The sequence below is a fragment of the Camellia sinensis genome, chromosome 9 (assembly GCF_055761805.1).
Source record: "Camellia sinensis isolate YWXY chromosome 9, ASM5576180v1, whole genome shotgun sequence".
NCBI lineage: Eukaryota > Viridiplantae > Streptophyta > Magnoliopsida > Ericales > Theaceae > Camellia > Camellia sinensis.
The window spans coordinates 29793861-29801823 of record NC_138969.1 but is presented as its reverse complement, the minus strand read 5'-3'; positions in this window follow the sequence as shown (position 1 = coordinate 29801823).

Sequence of the window (7963 nt, the reverse complement as noted above, 5' to 3'; positions counted from 1 at the left end):
TAATCAAATTATCCCAAGTCAAGCAGCTAGCCTTCACCCACAGGCATTCAAACAGTTATATCATTTAAGCAATTAGCCTCATGGTGAACATGCTTGATATGGTAACAATCATACTCATGCGATATGCTAAAGCGAGTAAACGCTCACCTAGTACTCCAAGCCAAAATAAACAAAAGAGTTGGAAAAAATGCATGATCCTAACTAATGCAATATGACTAATGCAATGCATACGATATACAATTACTAGGCTCGGTTACTAACATGACATATGAATCAATTTGATAGTATGTAGTCTAAGCATGTATTCAAAGAGGCATTTAACTAACGATGCAAGTTAGAATGATGCGTCGAGCCTCAATGCATGTAATACAAATGGATGCAAACATAAGAGATGCTAAATGAAACATGATACTTCCAAACTAACCATCATAAGCAGGTAAATAAAAAGGAGAAAGACGTAGGGTTGGAACATATACACGTTATTACAACATTTGCACCCTCACGCAGGAGGATCCGAATAAACTAACTAGCTAAGCTAATTACTACAAATTACAAACCGAATGAAATAATCAACTAAACTAGCTAATTAATTATTACAACAAATTAACTAACTAATTGAACTAACTAATTAATTAATTACAAATCAAAATGAACTAATTAATTACATGAATACAACATGAAAGAAGTGCCAAGCTAGCTATTCTAATTACTCTGCCTTGGGAAACGAGGAATGCTCATGCATGCACGGATTTCCACCTGAAAAAGGCCACTGTCCTGCTACCAGATGCCTCTGTTGCACAGTAGAACATTTTCAATGTTTTTCATCTCAGAATCAGCTCTGTTTTGCTAGAAAAGTACACTGCTTGTTTTTCCAAAGGTGGCCGGCAGGCCAAAAATGGTGGCCGGCCGTCCACAAAGGTAGCTTGCCATCCACAAAAAGATGGCATGCCGGCCAGAAAAAGTGGCCGGCCGGCCACTGAAGTCCGGCCGACCACTGGAGTCCAGCTCTTCTTGCTGCAACAGAGGACAAATCGAACAAAAACAAGACATTTTCAAGGGATGTTTGTACGCTTTACCCATCTTATCATCAGACAGCTCAAAGGAGTAGTAAACTTGATTCACAAGCTATCAATCTCAGCAATTTCATTGCATGATGGCCTATGAACCAAAGGGTACACTTTCAATAAATGCTCAAATAAAGACTCTCAAACCTCCTCCCTATCATGAATGATCAAGGAAAATGGTTGACAATGACACTTGAACCGTTTTCATCACTAATGAGTATGAAACAACTCAAAACTCAAGGGTTCAATTAGCGTCCAATTGAACCCAAATCAAGTTGTTATCTTGCATCATTTTAGTCCAAGTTTTATTATTCCATTTTAATTACCTTTCCATTTTTTAATTCATTAAGTCCAAAGGTGAAGATTAAGTCCTCTAAAGGAGGGAAGTGTCAAACCAAGGGTTAGTTTAAGGCATGAGAGCGATGTCATGCCGTTGATAATGAACCCCTAAAAGGGATTAAACTATTAAGCACGACAACCTCTATCTCAAGCTTACAAGAACAATCGGTTTGAAACAACTCTCAAAGAAAATAAAAAGCCAAGAAATAAGGGAGGTTACAGAGATGATTAGAGGTGATCACAAGTAAGAAAAGCAAGAAATAAATATTATCAACTCAAATGGGTTGGTGGCTAAGGCCTAAAACACCAAACCTATGAGGATAACTAAACTACAAGCATGCAAAACAAAGCATAAATGCAATGAACACCTAAAACAATCCTAAAACGGTCTTAAAACATCCAAAAGAAATGTTGGAATTAAGACATAAAAAGCTAAAATAGTAAGCTACAACATAAAGCTATGTAAGCTAGTGAACAAGACACAAGGAGGGAAAGCTAACCCTTCCAATTTTGGATTTCAAAACATATTTTTAGCCACTGAAATAACTCTAAAATTCAATATTTAAAAGCTCAAAAAAAGATATTGTAAAGGTGGGAAAGACAAGGGTATAGGCTAGAGAAGCAAGGTGGAAAGAAAGGTGAACCACCCCTCCACCCTTTAAGACCTTGCACCACAATTTTCAACCCAAAAATACAGAGTTCATACAGCCCAAAAACAGTAGAAAAACACTAGGAAAAGAAGCAACCAAAGCAATGAAACAAGCTAAGCCTTATACCTCTTGAAGAGAAGAACACTTTTAAGCAACAATTCAACACATGCACCCCCTTAAGAGCTCAAAGTAGGCTCAAAAGTCCCTCAGCTCAAAGATGGCAAGGTTTGGTTAAGAGGGTATAGGCAAAAGCTCAAGAAATTTCAAGAGAGAGAGAGAGAGAGAATTGTAGAGAAAGAAAATTAATTTTGTTGCAATTTTTCTAACCCTCAAAAATGGAAAAGGTGGTCCTCTATTTATAGAAAAATATCACACTCCCTCAGAAACATCCATCCATACACGTGTAGGTATGTGCAAACATCTATGCAAACAGTTAGCACAACTGGCTAAAAGTATCTACAAAACACACTTATGACCGGCAGACCACACACTTGGCCGGCAAGGCACAAGGGTGGTCGGCAGCCAAAAGGGATGGCTGGCAGCCCACAAAAATGGGGTTGCAGGTCTCAGGTTTTTCAGGTTTGAAAGGTTGGGGTTTTGGTGAAAAACAAGGCACAAGGTTTGCAGGGTTTTGAGGCTCAGAGCTGTAGCATTCCGTTGAGGACTTTCGAGCACTTCACAAGTATATACATTCATCATTGGGTGTGCAAGTGATGGTGCCCAAGTCGCAAGGGCGGTCAAAAATGGGGTGTCTACAATCATATCCAAGGCTACCAGCATAGAATTGCTAAGGTTTTTAACAAGAAGGTTAAGTCCAGAAATCTCAAGGAAGGAGATATGGTGCTCAAGGACAACCGAGCTCCTATCCATGACCCAAAGGGCAAGTTCAGGCCCAATTGGACTGGTCCTTACATCATCAAATCTATCTAGTTAGGGGGTGATTATCCTTATAGACCTAGATGGCCTGGAGTTTTCACAGCCAATCAATATTGACAAGTTGAAGAAATATTATCTCTAAGAGGCTCGCTAGGCCGAAAATCCGAGAGGGCGACCTAGGAAAAAGTTAGAGTATGAAAAATTAGAAATAAAGAAAAAACTGAGCTCACAAGGTTGAAAATCCTAAAGGGCAACTTTGGCAAAAGTTAGAGTGCAAAATGAGAGAGTTAATACTCGGTTGAACCAAAACCGAACTATGTAAGTCTTGATTCCCATCTTTGGGATGCGTAGGCAACCTCATCCCAAAGTTCAGCCATAACCATCTCTAATTCAATTGTCATATCCATTTGTTTGATTAGGCCATCATTGTCCAATATTTGTGCTTGGTTGTGTTATCTACATGTTGGTAGGCATAAGGGCCAGTTGCAATGGAGAGTAGTGATGGTGAATGTAGTTTTAAACAGGTCCGATTTGGGGTTGTACATCTTGAAGGCTGATTCTGTGTGTATCAAGCAGTGACCGTTTCCGAAAATGGTTTTGAAAAGTTTTAATATAAGTTGATTTTTCTCAAAATTTTACCTTTTACAACTTAGTCCATTTTGGGACCAAAGGAAAATTTTTAGTGCTCACAACTTGAACTCCATTGATTTCAACACAAGTACATTCTCTAACTCTCTGATTTAAATCAAAGTTGTTTTTACATCCTAAAACTTGAAACGAAAAGTCAAAGAAATAAACTAGGGGCATAGATAAGTCAGGTGGTCCTGCGTTCTCTACTCGTGCTTACAGAAGTCTCTGTGACCAAAGTTGACCCAACTTGTGTCTCATCTTCAAGCCAAGCCAAGAACTCGCCAGAAAGGGTGTGACTGAAGCTAGAGGTAGGGGCCAGGAGCTCCCTCGTCCTCCAAACACTGACGTACCAAGGCAAGTGTGAACCACAAATGGGAAATGGAGTCGAGTATTCCACCCCCACCTCCGAATGGGTCTGATCATGTCCAAACTGACGTCTAAACCGGAATGGAAAATTGAACACGCAGTGCGTGAGGCCAATCAGCTGTATACTCGGCTGTTGGGACATGCTATAGCTCATCTTAATCAAGTTAAGCCAAAGGCAAGGCCAAGCTATGTCAGCCGCAGATCTGTTGCACATCCAGTTGCACCACCACTCCTCTGAGGGAAATTTCACCAGCCTCTGGTGGAAGAAATAAGCTCAGGCTAAATACTCGAGGCGGGGGTCTACCACTTTCAACTTATCCATTAGTCATACCTAGGAAGGGATGAAAAATAAGAAAGATTAAAGAATAAAAAGATGTACGTAGAGAGAAAAGTAAGGGTTTGAGATGAAAATAGAGAATAAGTGCCGAGTGATGCAAGGAATCATAAATAAGAAATGGTGGGAAACAATACCTGGAGAAGCAGTCGACTTCTTGTGAACCGAGTACTCTCTCGCCGATGAAAAGTGTCCAAACCCATCAGGGTCTCGACCAGTGCCAAACTAATGCAGCTCTTGCCCTCTTTCAAACATTAGGCCACTTCGATCAACCAAATGCTGGCTCCGCCACAACTATGGGCAACAAAGAAGTGCACAAGCATACATAAATAGAGGGCATATTGTCGATAACCTCGCTAGAGAAGGTCACCCCTGCTGCCAATGTCAAAAAATTGATGAATCAAGTTGGGTATATCTAGTTCCCCATTATGAGCTAAAGATCGGGCTTTGTGAAAAGTAAGCCCACACATCCATCCCAAAGCCTAGGCATGGCCAAAATGGGGCTGGGACGGAATCTCTTCATCGTGCCAGAATTCCATCAAGGCTTGAAATTCTTCAAGAGTCAGCCACATTTCTTGTGTTCCAAAATGAAATAAATGTATAATTGGGTCCCAACATCAGACCGCAGCATGAAAGAATGGAAAACAAAGTGAAGTACGGCTTAAGGAAAAGAGCGCATTTATGTCGAAACCTCAGAAATTTACCTTTTTCGTGTCGTCCAAAGTGACTATCCAATCTTTGAGCTTCTCAGCAAGAAATATCTCCATTTTCAGAGGAAACAGCAGCAAAAATGAGGTTCTATCAAAGACATAGCGAAGGAAGACCTTTTGTAAAGGATAAGGTTGTGTGAGTGGATGCCAATTGTCAGCCAGCTGATGAGCCACCACACTTGGCCTGCTAGCCATCTCTCCTAGTCAGTTGTCCCCTTTAGTGGCCGGCTGTCCCTTTTTGTTGGCCTGGCAGTTCGGCTGTCTAGTTCTGTTTCGGTCTTTGTACTTAAGATCTTGTTTTAAGTCTTTCATTTTTTAACAAGTGTAATAGTTATGTTTAGGTTCTTTTTACTTTGTTTTCCGCTTATCGAGTTGTATTTTGCATTTTAGTCGTTGGTCAGCTCAATACCTAGTTAAGAACATTATTCCAATGCAACTGTTTTCAGTTTTTAAATTCCATTACATCATCATTTTATTCAGTGTGGGGTTTATGATATAAAACAAAGCTCTTTTATAAAAATGCAGGGTGTTACCCCGATGATAATTTTTACAAAAAAGAGACCACAAGTTTTTCAAAAGCAAAAGTAAAAGCCTCTCTAAAGCTATACAAGTGCTAAGCTACCAAAACGAAAGAAAATAAGCAAATGAGTACAAAAATCTGCACCAGTCGCATCAACCTCGAGAGGCCCTCTTCGTCCTCTTCCTTGGAGGGGACTCAGGGGCACTGTCTCCATCATCACCGCTATCATCAAAAGAATGGGACTCCGAGCTAGAGCTGGCATCGCCATATCCACTCCTTAACTTAGAGCCCGTCTCTACATCCTCCTCACTCCGTGACCCCGAGCCAGCATCATCATCCTCGCTCTCAAACGACTCAAAGCGTCGGCTCACTACCTCCTCGGTGCTGTTGGTCTTAGCATCATCTCCACCCAAAATCGACTCCGAAGAGGAAGAGATCTCATTTGTCTGGGACTCGCTACTCCGGCTCCAAGCACCTCTACTTATGCCTCAACCTCAATGCTCATCTCGGCCGCACGTTGTGGCCTATCTACCTCTCATTCCCACCGCTGGAGCAGGTGCCGCAGGTGTAGGAGGTGCCGCAGGTGCCACTGGTGCCATCAGTGCAAGTGGGATTTGAAAAACAAGCATCAGAGTATCAAATACAATATGAATATGTTGCAGAATGCATGATACAGTATTAGTATAATACAAAAAATAGATTCAACATAAGGGCAGTGTATCAATGCAGTGTGTCAGCGTAGGGTAAGGCAATATCAGAATGTATGTCAATATACATTACAGTATGAGTATCGTGTATCAGTGGAAGTATGGCATGTTGGTGCAGTATGGCGTGCAACAGTCTAAGTAAGCAATGAAATGCCCGAGAAGAAGAAGGAAATACCTGGATACCGTGAAGAGCAAGCAACATCTCGCTCCTCTGCATCATGTGAACCAGAGAGGCAACCGGTTGAAGGAGACCAGCAGTATACTCTATAGGTGCTTGCAAGTAAGGTTAAACAATCAGTAAATGAAAAGGAAAAAATGCAGAATGCAAGTTGTAATGCAAGGTCTATACTTGCGGCATGCCCAAAGCCTTAACAAACATGTGCTTCGCCTCCGGTGGCTTTATCGAGATCTAATAAGCCATCCCACTCGATCACCAATAAAGAATCAAGGTAGGAATCACTGGCCAACTGGCTACATGCACAGTAGGAGAGGCTTCTCCAATATCAACCTCAGTCTCATTGTAGACACCCCATTTTTGACCATCCTTAAGACTTGGGCACTACTGATTGCTTACTTAATGATGCAGGCTATGCTATGCAAAGGGTTGATTTCTTTGGCAAGCAGAGCGTCAAATCCAAACCTCACACCCCTTTTTTGGACCAAAACTATTTTGAATGGTTTTTTTTAGACCTTAAGGCCCTCTCTTTCAAAATGTTTTGGAAATAAAGTTCCTACAATGTTTTGACGCTCGCATTTTGTTAAATGTTGCGCTTTTCAGTAAACCAAGCAAGGACAAAGTGGAAATGAATAAAAGAGGCATGAAATCTTTGAAAAATCTTTCAAAACACCTTGTTTAGGGGTTTGGAGTTAAAGAAAAGAGGAAAGGAGAGAAGAAAACTAGTTTGGGAGAAGTTCGGCATGAATCCGGGTAGGACCAAAACTAAGCGGCTTCGCCAAAATAGGCATAAATTTTTGCATAGTTGGAATTTTGATGCAAGACTTCCACCATTGGAAACATTACTTCCGGGGCTTCAATTTGGACACAAGAATGACCTGAAAAGGAGTCCAGACGAAGGAGTTATGCCTATTCAAAGTTGGACCTGGAAAGCAGAATTTTGCCTGTTGACCAGAAAAATGGGTTGTCGACCAGAAAAGTGGTCAGTCGACCCAAAAAGGTGGTCGGCCGACCAGAAAAAGTGGCTGACCAACCACTAAGGTTTTGAAGATATTTTTCCCTCCAACTGTCTTCCACAACCTCCAGTTGTCCTATAATCAGATGTTTCGACCAAGCTCTTGCTTTTTGCTATATATGAAGCCATATCTCATATATTCAAGGAGGTTAGAACATTTTGAAGGGTTAGAAAATTTGGGAGCTTCTCACACTAAAAGTCCTCTCTCTCTAGAAATTTTAGAGTTGAAAACTCTCTCTTTCTCTAGAATTCTCTCATTCTCCTCTTGTTTTTGAGCCTTAAGCTTAGAATTCTCTACACTTTTGCAAAGAGACCCTTAACCAAAGTTGATCACCATTGGGCTGAGGTCCCTTGGAACCTATTTTTGGGCTGTTGGAAGGTTGTTTGGCTCAGAAAAGAGGTTGATTTGCTGCTGTGCTTCAAAGGTAACCCCTTATCCCTTTTAAGCTCTTTGTGCACTATTGTTTTGCCATAGTTTTCAACTACTTTGGGGCTGTTTTTGGGGTGGTGTTTAACTACAAAAACCTCTATTTTTCCTCTTTTTTTCCTCTATTTTTCAGTCCTAAAAGTGTTGGTT